Source organism: Petaurus breviceps, unplaced genomic scaffold, assembly GCF_028583685.1.
Source record: "Petaurus breviceps papuanus isolate PSGF00001 unplaced genomic scaffold, PetGlider_PUasm1.0 91041, whole genome shotgun sequence".
NCBI lineage: Eukaryota > Metazoa > Chordata > Mammalia > Diprotodontia > Petauridae > Petaurus > Petaurus breviceps.
Genome location: NW_027187400.1, coordinates 10,045,514 through 10,059,345, shown reverse-complemented (window position 1 = coordinate 10,059,345; position 13,832 = coordinate 10,045,514). Strand labels below are relative to the sequence as shown.

At 45.8% G+C, this 13,832-nt stretch overlaps 1 protein-coding gene across 2 annotated transcripts in view; it reads right to left on the bottom strand.

The window, feature by feature from the left end:
• Window positions 1-13,832, bottom strand: part of LUZP1 (leucine zipper protein 1) — a 104,833-nt gene that overhangs the window by 13,201 nt on the left and 77,800 nt on the right. For both annotated transcript variants that reach the window (XM_069079545.1, XM_069079546.1), the window contains one exon: window positions 2,070-2,198. The gene's annotated coding sequence lies outside the window, so the exon portion shown is untranslated. The remainder of the gene's footprint in view (window positions 1-2,069; window positions 2,199-13,832) is intronic.

The following is a 13,832-nucleotide window of genomic DNA, read 5'->3' as shown; positions in this document are numbered from 1 at the left end:
AAGGGTGGGGCAGCCAGGTAGCACAGCAAGTAAGAGCACCGGCTCCAGTGTTGATATGACCTGGAGATCGAATCCTGGGCTCAGACACTTAGCACCCACCCAGAAACACCTGGTTGTGTAACCTTGAGCAAGTTACTTAACCCCAATTGCTTAGGGGCGGCCAGGTGGCTCAGCGAGTAAGAGCACCGGCTCCAGTATTGGGATGACCCGGATCAAATCCGGGCTCAGGTGCTCAGCACCACACCCAGAAATAATAACTGGCCGTGTAACCTTGAGCAAGTTAATTAACCCCAATTGCTTTAAAAAAAAAAAAAAAAAAGAAACTATAAAGGGTAATACAATTTGGGCTACATTAAAAGGAGTCTTGTTTCCACTCTGCCTGAGTCAACTACATCTGGGAAGCTTGTGTTTCGTAATAAGCACCACGTCCAAAGGAAGAAACTGAGTGAAACCTCTGTGTGTTACCTCCTATATTAGAACATGGATCTCGGGGCGGCCAGGTAGCACAGCGAGTAAGAGCACCGGCTCCAGTGTTGAGAAGAACTGGAGATCGAATCCCAGGCTCAGACACTTAGCACCCACCCAGAAACACCTGGCCATGTAACCTTGAGCAAGTTAACCCCAATTGCTTAGGGGAGGCCAGGTGGCTCAGCGAGTAAGAGCACCGGCTCCGGTGTCGGGATGACCTGGATTAAATCTGGGCTCAGATACTCAGCACCACACCCAGAAATAACTGGCCGTGTAACCTTGAGCAAGTTACTTAACCCCGATTGCTTTAAAAAAAAAAAAAAAGAACATGGATCTCCTTGAAAGCAGGGACTCTGCTTTTCTGTTTGTATCCTCAGTGCTTATCACAGTGGTTTGCACATAATGAATGCTTAATAAATGCATTTTTATCCTTTTTTTAAAAAGACATTAACTTGAGAGCAACCAGAAGATAGTGAGCAGGATTAGCCAGGGGTCTTGAGTTCATGTTACATGACAATTAGTTGAAAGAAATCAGGTTAATTAGGTTAGAGAAGAGAAGATTCAGGGTGGGGCTGGGTGGGGTGGGGAAAAGACCCTATAATCATCATCTTCAAGCATTTGAAGGACTAGCAAAAGGAAGAGAGATGCTTGGCTCTAGAGAGAAGCAAGAAGCAGTGGGTAAAAGGTTCCAATGGCTGATCTAGAGTGATGGGTAGGAATGGCTTTCTAATAATGTGATTTATACTAAACTGGAAAGGGCTACCTTGGACAAAATGGGTTTACCCTTAGTGGAGACTTAGAGGCAAAGAACAGATGACCATCTACCAGGAAGGTGGTGGAAAAGACTCTTTTTCAGGTGCCAGTCAGACTAGCTGGGCTTTGAGGTTCCTTCTAGCTCTGAAATTCTCTGATTCTAAAAACCTAGCCCCTCATCATCAACGACTCTGGTGCCCCCCAGATCAGAGGCATCCAACTCAGAGAGAAATGGCAGCCACTCAACATACACAGAGCTCCCTGAGAGCTGCCGATTGACTTAGAAAACTACCTATTCACATTATCTGTGTTCTACTGCATTTTTATTTATTTCGTTAAATATTTCTCAATTGCATGTTCAGCTGGTACTCTTGTGGGTCTTATTTCTGCCCTAGCCTGTGAAACCTGATTAAATTCTTCCACCTGATATGACACAGAAAAGCGTTCATTTCAACAGTTGTCATAGGAATACACGCTTCCAAGAGTCATGGACAGAAGCCCAGGTGTGGGCACCCCCTGCCCTGTAGGTGAGTCCCTATCACTGCCTTCCCCAGCCAAAAATATCGCTGCCTGGTGTGATGTGTGGACAGCAAACCTTCCAACACGAAGAACATGTTCCATTATTGCCCCGGAAGTTTTCTGTTACTGCCATCTGCTAGCTGGTAGCCCAGGCTACCTTCTAGAAATGCACAAAAAGTTAAGAGTCTGATATCTGTGTTTGTATTTGTGGAAAGAGCTATCCCCACTTGAACAAGGGCCAGATGGGGGCCAAAGAGCCCGAGTTCTTCCCTAGAAGAAATTCTTCCCTAGAAAAGCAAAAGCAGATAAAAAGGATTTGGCAAACTCACCTGGTCTGGCAATGTAGCAGCAACAGGAGTGGCCTGAGAGTTGGGAGACGTGGATTCCTCTTTCCACCACTGGCTTGCTGTGTGACCCTGGGCAAGTCACTTACTTTCTCTGGACCTCAATGTCCTCATCTGTCAAGGTAAGCAGTTGGAGAGATAATTAATTTCCAAGGTCACTTCCAGCTCTGCCATCTTCTAAATTCTAAAATTTAGAATTTTGCCAAAATTCTAAGTTCTAAAGTTTCTCCCATATTTGATATTGTGTGTTCTAAAGTCCCTTTTCAAGCCCTAACCTTCTACGGGGGAGGGGAGAAACCTGTGACCTTGAGACTACATGAGTCCCTCTAGGTCCTCAAGTGCAGCCCTTTGACTGAATCCAAACTTCACAGAACAAATCCCACCCCTGTTCTATAGCACTGTCCAGTTCTGCCATGCCATGTCATTAAGGTCAAGTCAGCTTTCATTTATTGAGTGTGTCCTAGGTGGGAAAAAAAATACAAAAACAAAGCAAAACACCCAGTCCCTGCTCAAGGAGATTATAGGCTAATGGGGAGGTAACATGTAAACTACACAAAAGAAAGGCTAAATTGGGGTAGTCTCAGAGGGAAGGCAGTGAGATTATTCACTTAGACTTGAAGGAAGCCAGGGGCAAGGACGCTTCTTTCCCTGAAGGAAGAAAAGGACAGTGACCAAAAGGTAAAGAAGGTAGTACAGTCCAGACACAGGGCACAGCCTATGCAAAAGCATGGTGGCAAGAGATGGGATGCCAAGTCTGGAGAACTGGTAGGAAGGTTTGGCCAAAAGCTTGTGTAAAGGATGTTTTAGGAAAGAAAACCAGATGCTGAGGGCTTCCTGAAAGATCACAGGGAGGTCCAACTGGGATAAGACACTGGAAAATGAACGTCGGCCTCCCTTACTGTTACTGCTTCCTCATCATGCACAGGCTCATAGTGTGGGCTCACAAAGGCTGGATCAAGGGAACAAACATTCTGGCAGGTCTTACAGCAAGTTGCAAAAAGTTTCTGGAAACAGGCTCATCCATGGATGTGTGTGTGTCTGTCACCACAAAAAGACTTGAAGTCAGTTGGTGAAAAGTAACCACCTCGTTTGTCCCTGTACCAGTTTTTACTTTCCAGTGTATGTTTCCTATCTCTTAAGTCATTTGACTCTCACAGTAGCCCTGTGAGGGAGGGAGGATGGGCATTATTGTTCCCATTTCACAGATGGGAAAGCTGAGGCCCAGAAGAGCAATTGCCCAAGATCACAAAGCTGGACAGCTTGGAGCTCCTCATCCTGGCTCTCACCCAGGACCCCCAAACCCCATGTTGCAGCCCCTTCCTCTCTCCCTCCGCCAGGCCTCTTCTGGGAGTGGTTTCTCTGAGGCATTGGCTACAACTTCAGGGAGGCAGAGGCGGAGGCAGCTGTCATAGAAAGTGTGTGTTCCAAGGCTCTGCTGGAGCCTAAGCACCTAGGGCTTCCGGCAGGAAGTTCGTGGGCAGAGGGAAGGCAATTCCTCCGGCCCAGCAGGAACAGATGCTAGGCCTCCTCTTGGGCCTTGGCTCTTGGGCAAAGGGGAGGGGCCTGCAGCCTGATACTCACACGGTCCAACCATCCCGTCTCCATGGCCAAGCAGAAACCAGCACTAGCTTCCTGAGCCTGGACCACCAAAAGCTGGGAGGACATCAGCTGAACTCACATCAGCCTGCACTAGGAATGAATGCTCAGTGCTCCCCCACGCTCCTGGGACTAGCCAGCCTAAAGGGAGTGTCTTTTCCTTTCTATGAAAGAGTCTTAATTCTTAGTCAGGTGTAGTTCTCAAACCTGAATTTCAAATTTACATGTGGCTAACAAATCCTCTCTCTGGGTATCAGTTTCCTAGCCTATGAAATAAAAGGGTACAACAAAATGATCTCTAGGATCTGTTCTAAGATTCTGTCCTCTGATAATCAGTCTTCTCAGACTCCTCCCAGCCCTGACATCCTGTATTCTAAGGGCCCTCCCAGCTCTGACCTCCTGTGTTCTAAGGGCCCTCCCAGCCCTGACATTCTGTGTTCTAAGGGCCCTCCCAGCTCTGACATCCTGTGTTCTAAGGGCCCTCCCAGCTCTGACATCCTGTGTTCTAAGGGCCCTCCCAGCTCTGACATCCTGTGTTCTAAGGGCCCTCCTAGCTCTGACATTCTGTGTTCTAAGGGCCCTCCCAGATCTGACATTCCATGTTCCAAGGATCTATCTCTGATGTTCCATGTTCTAAGACCTTCTTCACATAAGATGCTTTCTCCTACCTCCCTGCCTTTGTACCAACTGCTTCCTAATGGTGGAATATATTATCTCCTCACTCCAACCTTTTTGGAATCCTTGGCTTCCCTCAAGACTCAACCCAAGTATCCCCTTCTACATGAAACTTTTCCTGATCTTCTCTTCTCTACCCTGCATTTATTTTGAATATATTTGTGCCTACTTAAATGTGCACGTGTTGTCTCATTAGGATGGAAGGTCTAAGGGAATGGACGGTGTTGCTTTACTTCTGAATCTCCAGAATTTAGCTCAGTGCCTGACACAAGATACAAGACAAACCAACCGTCCTTGGCTCTGAGCTTACATCCTAATGAGACAAGCTATACATGTTCTTAGGTTGACTGATTTGGGCAAAGCCCGCATACATTGAGAGGCAAATGGCAACGCTGAGACAAAATGTCTGGATTTTATCTCTGTCCCATCAGTATAAAGAACCCTGAATTCACTCAGCCAGAGAACCGGAATTCTCTGCTATGGAAGGGTGACCTTGGGCAAGTCTCTGGGGTTCCTCATCTGTCCAATGAGAGGCTTGGACTACAAGATCTCCAAGCTCACTTCCAGGACTAAATCAATCTACTGTTTAACATTTTATTAGTGCTTACACTGGCTGGAGCTGGGAGCCTAGACAAAGAATGAGACAGCCTTCTGCTAGAAGGCGGTCATAGCCCATTACATCCATGCTCTCTAGAAGTGTACCCAGAATTAGATGCCATTAGGGAGGGTGGGTGGGCACTTAGCAGCTGGGGTAGGGGAGGGGCCAGAAAAGGCTTCCTGAAGAAGCAGCCTAGGGCCACCTCCCCCTCCCCTCCAAGGAGGCAGATCCAGAGTTCTGCAAGCAGAAGGTGCTGAAATCAGCATCAAACCCCAAGCCCCATCCCTTCCTAGCAAATCAGCCCCAGCCCCTCTGGCTAAGGGCCTGCACTTTGACCCCATAGCCACCAGGGGGAGCCCAGGCTCCTACAGAAAAGATAAGGCTTTGGGCTTGGGCGGCATATCTCTCTGCAGGGCTGGAAGAATGACCGAAGGCTGAAGAGGAGGTCCAGTTCCAGCAGCTGCAGCAATGGGTGGGGGTGTGGGAAGGGTGTGTCTGTGAGAAGACACTTTCTCCTTAAATGAACTCAGCTAGGCACAGAGAGGCAGAGAGACTGGACCCTCCCTTAGGCATAATGAGAGCTTTTCCCAGCACAAGCCCCCAGTCAAGAAGAAGGGGCTTGGTTGGCTCTCCCAGTCTTCAGTCACATCCCCTAGAGTTCATTCAAACACTTAATAAGTCTATAGTGTGCAAAGCAATGGACTGGGGGCTAAGGGACACACAAAGCTTAGAAAAGACACAAAACAGTGCCTATAGTCACAAAATTGTCCTAATGACCAAGGAGTAAATTGAGGAAGAGCTCTTAAGTACCATGAGGCCATTCAAAGATGCCCCTTCAGCTTTCTGTGCCCCATCCCCTCACACTTAGCTGCCTGCCCCCATCTTATTCTTTCCAGCCACCCCCTTTCTTGCGCAAACCAATCCCACCTGAAAGTATCTGTGTGACATCATAGTGACATTATGGTGACAAAAGGGCTGTGATGATTTGGGATAATATGGCTCTGATCCTTGTTCTACCACTAACCTATTATAATGTAGGCAAGTCATGTTCCTTCCCTAGGCCCATTTCCTCACCTGTAACATTTACCAGATCCACCCCCCCCCCCCAAAAAAAAAAGTCAGAAGAAAATGCGCCTTCCCCTCCCTTCTTCGCAGAGGTTGTGGAACATTGCATATACAGTCAGAGTCAGCTGATGTGATGTGATAGTTAATTTTGTTTAACTCCTTGTTTTCCTATATTTTCTTTTAGTCAATCTGGAGATATAGAGAAAGACGAAAGACAGCCCCCGAGCTAAAGGAGCTTATAGTCCAATGGGAGAGGTAGAGTGCAATAATGTACAAACCAGCTATAGATAGGATAAATTGCAGGTAATCAACAGAAGGAAGGCACTAAATTAAGGGAAACCAAGTCAGAAATCCTCTGCTCTAATCCACATTGAATAGCAGCGATTCATTCCCCAGTGCTATCCCAGAAGTCGGCATATCTAGCTTCGGCTAGAAGACCTTCAAAGACCTTGCTGTTCTGAGGCCACTTATTCACCCTTTTAGAAAATTCTAGCTCTTAGGCAGTCTTTCCATCTGCCTCTCTCCAATAGCTCTGGGGCCAAACAGACAAAAGTGATCCCATTTCCAAATCTGAGGAGACAATCTCCACACCCATCTTGCCCAAGTCTTCTCTTTGCTTTCCCAGGCTGACCCTCCCTTTTTCTGGGCCCTTCACGGTTCTGGCTGACCTCCCACTCCCAGAGGTTCTCCAATGAGTCTGGCCTTCCTATAATGCAGCACCCACAAAGGAACATAATCCACTCCAAACACAGGCAGGGCTTGAGAGGCCAGCCAATCAGACTAGTACAGCTTCCTCTGTTCAGGGCATAGGGCGTTATGCTTCTCTTAATGGAATGGCATGGACCTCAAACAAGTCTTTGGTCCTTACAAGATCCCACGAGAATGATAGGCCTGGGAAACCCTGCAGTTTCCATCAAAGTTCTTCCTGCAGTCCAGCAGTACAGTTACCCCTTCTACATCTCAACTTTCCCCCATCAAAGTTTCAGTTTATTGGGGTTGCATAAAAAATTAAATGGGAATTTATGGGGAGTTTTGTGGAAGCCACAGGCAACCCACAAAGGCCAGCAGATGACACAGAAAAAGTTTAGAAACTCAGAAATGCACAAAATGTGTGTATAGTATTGTATAATATCAACATATTTTCTCTTTTAATACCATAATAATTCAGACTTCTCTGGCAGGGAGGGCCAAAACATTTTATGTGGATTTTTCAGATCAGAGGGGGTGCTGAGCCCCTTACAATGTAAGGAATGGGGCTGAGGGTTTGGAGGGGACAAGGCAACTTGTTCCCTTACCCCACTTGCCCTCAGGAGACTGATAGAATTCCTCCTCCTCCTCCTGTCTTCTGTTTACATTTCCCAACTGATTTCTACTTCTGATATTACAATACTCTCGAGTCTATCAGCCAATTAAGTGCCTACTATGTGTCAGATTGGAGCCAATATACAAACAACTAGGCTATCTACTGGATAAATAGGAAAAAGTCAATACCAAAGTCCCCTCTCGTGTATGGGGGCTTTGCAAGGGACCTGAAGTACCCAGCCATCCCAGGAGAAATAGAAAAGGTGCAAATCAGCTAAAAAGCACCTCAATACATGCACTCAAGAGTATAATGTGATCCTCATTCATTTACTCAACAAACATTTATTAAGCACTTCCTGCATGCAAAACACTAAAACACTTTCCTCAGTTCAAAGAGAAGAAACAGAAACAGAGACCAAGAACCAGCCTCTCTGAGGATTCTCTGTATGTGGGAGGGGGAAAAGGTGTACCTTGCATTCAGCAGGCAGTTAATGTTTGCTTAAATGACTTGAAAGACAAAACCAGGCTAAACCTTTCACAGCAGTACAGGAATAGGCAATCTTTTTTTTTTTTAAACCTAAGGCCCCTAACAAACAAAGTGGATCAATCAACAAAGCAAAATAACCAACAAATCAACCCCCAAAGTAAAAACAATTTACTATAATCCTGTAATTTCACTGAAGGGGGAAGTCCCAGTATGGAACCTCCCTCTGAATGATAGGGCCTGGTGACTCATCTCTAATGGTCTGAGGGTGTGTCTCTCGGTCACCCAATCTGGATCCCCAGACAGGACTTGAGCCCTTTTGCCTCTACAACTTTCTGCCACCCTGCAAGCCATCCTCCTCCCAGGTCAGCCCAAGATGGTGGCACCACTGATGATGATTCATGTAGAGCTTGCAATCCACCAAAACCTCCAGCTGGCTTCCAGACAAACTGCATCTCACCATACTTCCCCCTCATCTTGTACTTAACAAAGGCATTTTTTTAAACCCACAGTTAAGACCTTATTAAATGTCATTTAACATAATTAATAATTAAATGTCATTTCATTCAAGCTGGGGAGATGTAATGAAACGGTAGTTCCAGCTCTGAAAATCTATGACTGGGTGAGGAGATGTGGGGCATGAGGCTTGAGGCTCACAGAGTTGGGACCAGACTCTGGTCGGAGGAGAAAGGAGCTCAGGAGGGAGGCGCACAGGGAGCTCCCCATACTTTTGGAGATGCCCAAGATTCATGTGCAACCAGACCCATATCAGCTCAAAGAATCTTGCAGCTGGACTGCCCCACTCAGCGACAGCCTAGGTGCTCTGACGTCCACACCCACACCCAAACACACCACCCTCATTCTTCCCTGGGGAGTGGAAAACTCAAGCCACAAAGCATGTAAGGAGGGTGATGATGATGATGACAGCTAACGCCAACAACCCTGGGAGGGAGCTGCTACTATTGTCCCTATCTTACCAAGGAGGAAATTGAGGCAAACACATGTCAAGTGACTTGCTCAAGATCACACAACTAGCAGGGTGGGGAGCAGGATGCCACGTACTAGACTCCTACAAGTGCTCGGACTGGGCATAGGGGTCCTTAACCTTGGATAAGGGGGAGGTCTCCGTGAACTTGTTTCTAAAATTTTAACAGCTATTTCAAAATAACTGGTTTCCATGGTAACCCTATGCATCTTATTGTATACATTTAAAAACGTAAGTTCTGATACTGCACCAGACTGCCTAAGCTGTCCGTGACACAGAAAAAAGGTCAAGAACCCTACATGGTCATCAGGGTCCCTTCCATCTCTGAAATTCTTCGGTTCTACAAATATTTGAGAAATAAGGTTACAATGAGCAGCCCTGACTGCTGGGGTACAGGCTCTGTGAAACCCCTTGAACTCTGACTGAATCTTCCCACTTGATGAGGCATTTGCCTTTCATTATTGCTAGGCCCAAATCTCTTACTAGCCTAGCCCTCCACTGTCTAGCTACTTCCCACCCTTAATCTCATTCCTGGAGTCTGACCTCATTTGACTCCTCCTCTAGACACCCCCTAGAACCCTCCCACAATCTCTCGGTATATAAGCTCCATTTTGCCTCCCTGAGGGGGCTGAGAATTCAATCTAGCTCAGACTCAGTCTGTGTCAGATTATTCTGGCCAGCTTGTCAATACAAGCTTCACATATACTTAGGCTCCTTAAGAGTCTACCCATTAAGGTGAACCTTTAATAAACTTTGCTTTTCTTTGGCTGAGAGAAGGCTTGAGCAGAATTCATTGGTCAGGACCCAGCGTGTTGATATTTTGGGGTCTCAAGCACCTCCCCTAATCTAAACCTTAAACCTCAACACTGACAAGGAAAAGTAGCAACCCAAGGGGCTGGAAGGGGAGGGCATTCTCCATGGCTAGTATACTGTGATAGAAAGAACAGTCCACTTGGAGCTGAGAATCTGAATCCTGACTCTAACACTTATTGCCTGTGCGATCATGGCCAAGTCAATCCTCTTATCCCCTCTGAGCCTCAGTTTCCTTATAATGCCATTCACACTATACTGCCCAGGACACGCTTTTACACACTGTCCAGTGTGTCCAGTTTAGTATCAGACTGGCCAGAGCTGTTAGTGTTATGTGAGCCTTCACCCCACTTACCACCAGATGAGGGAGCCAAACTTCTTTCCCCAGCTGCCTCCTTGAGTCATTGCCCAGGTATCCAAAATCTCCATCCACACACCCCAGCCCCACCACTTTAATAAAAATAAACAAAGAATTTAAAAGGTACTGGCCTGGAACTGCCCTCTAGGGACAGCCCTGAGGGTGTCTCCCATTTAGGGATCTCCCTCTTCCCAAGTTCTTGCCCCTAGTCCCGGTTGGCTTGGCCCACCCAGTCTACACTAGGCTGGACCTCCTTCCTGCGGTTGATGCCTAGGAATGTCTAGAATAGAACAGACTCTAGACTGTGCCCTTCTGCCCCAGCAGAACGCCCATGATTCACGTCCTGTTTCCAGCTATGAGACAAAGAAGAAGGGGGAGGTCCTTCTCTGTTCTCTTCTTAGCAGTACTCTCCTGGTACTTTCTGGTGACAAGCCTGATGCCTTTGGCCGCCTTCTCATCCTAAAATTTATCCCCAGCTTGCTCTGTGCTGACCTCCTGCTCTATCTACTACCTTCTGGGCTTTTCCCATTTGGTCGCTGGGGTTGAGAAAATGTGTCATTCCTTTCACCCACAGTTCATGGGTGAAAATTATGGACAGGCAGATTTCAGCTCCATATAAGGAAAAACTCCCTTGCTAAGACTGAGAGATGTCCAAAACAGCAATGGACTGTCTTGGGAGGGATTGGGTTCAACATATCCAAATCTTATGCCCATGTAGTTTCATTCATGTTTTCTTGAAATATAGCAGAAAATCAGGCTTTGATAAAGCCCATTAGGATTCAAATGGACCTACTTGACTATGCCTTACATCCGAATCACTTGGGCTCTCATAGATTGGCCAGTAATAGGTCCCAGTCTAGGCCTTACTTGGTCATTGTTTGGGTTTTGATGGCTCAGAGTGAGGGTAAATAGCAATTGTTTCTGTTCTGGCCAGAAACCCAGAGGGTCTTGCCCTCCGTGATTGATTTTTTTTTTTTTTGAGTAGGTAAAAGAGGTCTTTTTTTTTTTGTCTTATTTCTTATATAGCCTCAATCACTGAATGGGTGTTGCCTCAGACAAATTGAGACCTGGAAAAGACCTTACTTTAAGAAGGCCAAGGTCTCCCTCTGCATCCTGGGCCATCTCCAGTTGTCCTGATCTATATCTTGCCACTGGACCCAGATGGCTGTAGAGAAGAAAGTGAGGCTGGTTACTTTGCACAGCCCTCCTTCGCTTAAATCCAATTCACTTGCAAATCAAGACATCATCTTCCTGATGTCATGGTCCTCTTCAAGAAGGAAGGACAAACAAACAGCAACAGTGTTGCTGAATGCTGTACCAATCAAAATTACCTCCAAGGTCATTCCTTCCAAATGAGAATCTGTGAGCCTCTATTTCTGTTACCCCCCCCCCCGCCCCCACCCATGACAATCAGTATTTGGCTAGAAAAGCATCACAGGAAGGGGCCTCGACCATTCCCTGATACAAACCCTCCTGCCTGGGGCTCAAATCTTTGCCACTACCCTTGATGGTGGTCATCTAACAAAGCGTCCAATTACATGGAGTTCACTACCAACAGGGACCATATTATTCAAGATAAAAATTGGGACAGACCTTCTGAAAAAAAGATATTCCTTTTGCGAACCCTCACTGAAAGTAAAACTTATTTTTCTTGAAATCTGGGCCATCCCAGGAAATCTAGGACATAGAGTCTCAGTTACTACCCCCTGAGATGGCCCACCCATTTCACCACTGGACAGTTCTAATTGTTACCAAGTTTTTCCAGCCAATGAGCCAAAATCCACTTCCCTGGGTTCCAGTCATGTGAACTAGTCTGTTATCTATAACTACAAAGAGTAAGACTAATCCTTTCACATAACAAACCCTTTTTTGTCCCTGATAAGTCTTTTCTAGGCTAAATATTCCCAGTTTGATCAAAGTCCTGAGTTCAAATCCAGTCTCAGAAACGTTATAACTGTGTGACCCTGGGTAAGTCACTTAACCTGTTTGCCTTAGTTTCCTTATCTATAAAATGGGGATGATAACAGCACCTACCTCCCAAGGTTGTTGTGAAGACCAAATGAGATAATAATCATAACGTGCTGCTTAGCCCTGTCAGTGCCTGGCACACAGTAAATGCTAAACAGATATTAGCTATGATTATAAAACATCTACAGATGCTGGACATCACTAACATGCTAACGTCACTCCAAAACTTCAGCACCAGAACTGAGCACAGAAGTCCGGGTGAGGTCTGGCCAGGATTACGTGCAATTAGGCAATCACACTACATCTCTATTAATCAAGATTCACATTGCATCATTTTTTTGGCTACCACATCACAATTTAAACTGCCTTCAAGTCAGCTAAAACCTGGATGCCCCTGAGATACCAAGAGAGTTATAGCAGCCTTTCTGTAGTAGCCAAAGACTGGGAACAAAACGGTGTCCATCAATTAGAGGGATGTTGACCCCATTGTGGTCTATGAACAGAATGGAATATTGGTGTGCTATCCGGAACAATGAATATACTGAGAGACCCAGGAAGATCTGGATGGACCAATGCAGAGTGAGGAAATTAGAAGCAGGAGGGCAATATACTGCACATAATGACAGAGCCCAGAAAGCAGATCCAAATCATATATAAAGACCAATAACAGATGGATGCTGAACATGCTTCCTCTGTCTCAGGAGATGGGCTCCAGGGACAATTACCAAGCATACTATTTGGGAAGGTTCTGTTTTACGCAGTAGAGTACAAATACAAACAAAAGACAGTCCCTGCCCCCAAGGAGCTTCCATTCTAATAGATGAAGAGAACACATAAAAAGAAGTCTAAGGGATGGGGGGTGGGGCATCCTGGGCTGAGGTTTGGAGGTCAGCGAACTATGAAGGGTGTGTTTAAGGCTAAAATCCTCTCAGAATGGTTCCCATGAATTGTTCTTATTTTGATCTTCCCTATCTTGTCTCTATGCAGCTGATTTTTTTTAAATCTAAAGATGAGGGGAGGCTAGGTGGCGCAGTGAATAGAGCACAGCCTTGAAGTCAGGAGGACCTGAGTTCAAATCCAAACTCAGACACTTCACAAAAAAAAACTAGCTGTGTGACCTTGAGGAAGTCACTTAACCCCAATTGCCTTACCTTCCCCCCTCCAAAAAAAAATCTAAAGATGAGATCCATCAAATGTCACATTGTTGCCTCCCAATCTTGCTGATTCTCGACAATGCTAGGATGTTAAAAACTTAAGTCGGTTTCACTTCCTCTTCAAATTTAAAGCCTTCTACCTACAGTCTCAGTTCACAGTGTGGAACAGGACTGGGATATTCCCTAGGGAATGATATTATCCTAAGGGGCTTCTCATCAAACACCTGGCCAAAATCAAGAGACACCCCAAAAAAAGACATTTCCCCAGGTCTATCAGTTCAATAAAGGACAATTTAGTGCTTCCTATGTGCACTGGGGATACAAAGATTTTCTAAGTAACAGTCCCTGTTTTTAAGGAGTTTCCAAACTGATGTTCTAACAAGACTTGTTGTTAATAAGCCTATCTAGACTCATAGGAAATAACTCTTTTTTTCTCTTAAATGCTCATAAATCACCTATTTTGCAATCAGGTCTGGAATTTTGCTGGGGATTTATCTCAGTCTGTATAGCTATGTACTGGAAATTCCCAAATATGTTGTCATGTGCCATGCAGACAGATACTTCCCAATAGGAACCAAAATCAAGACAATTCTCTACTACATGGAGGAGAGAAAGAGAGAGAGGAGGGAAAGAGAGAGAGAGAGAGAGAGAGAGAGAGAGAGAGAGAGAGAGAGAGAGAGAGAGAGAGAGAGAGAGAGAGAGAGAGAGAGAGAGAGAGAGAGAGAGAGAGAGAGAGAGAGAGAGAGAGAGAGA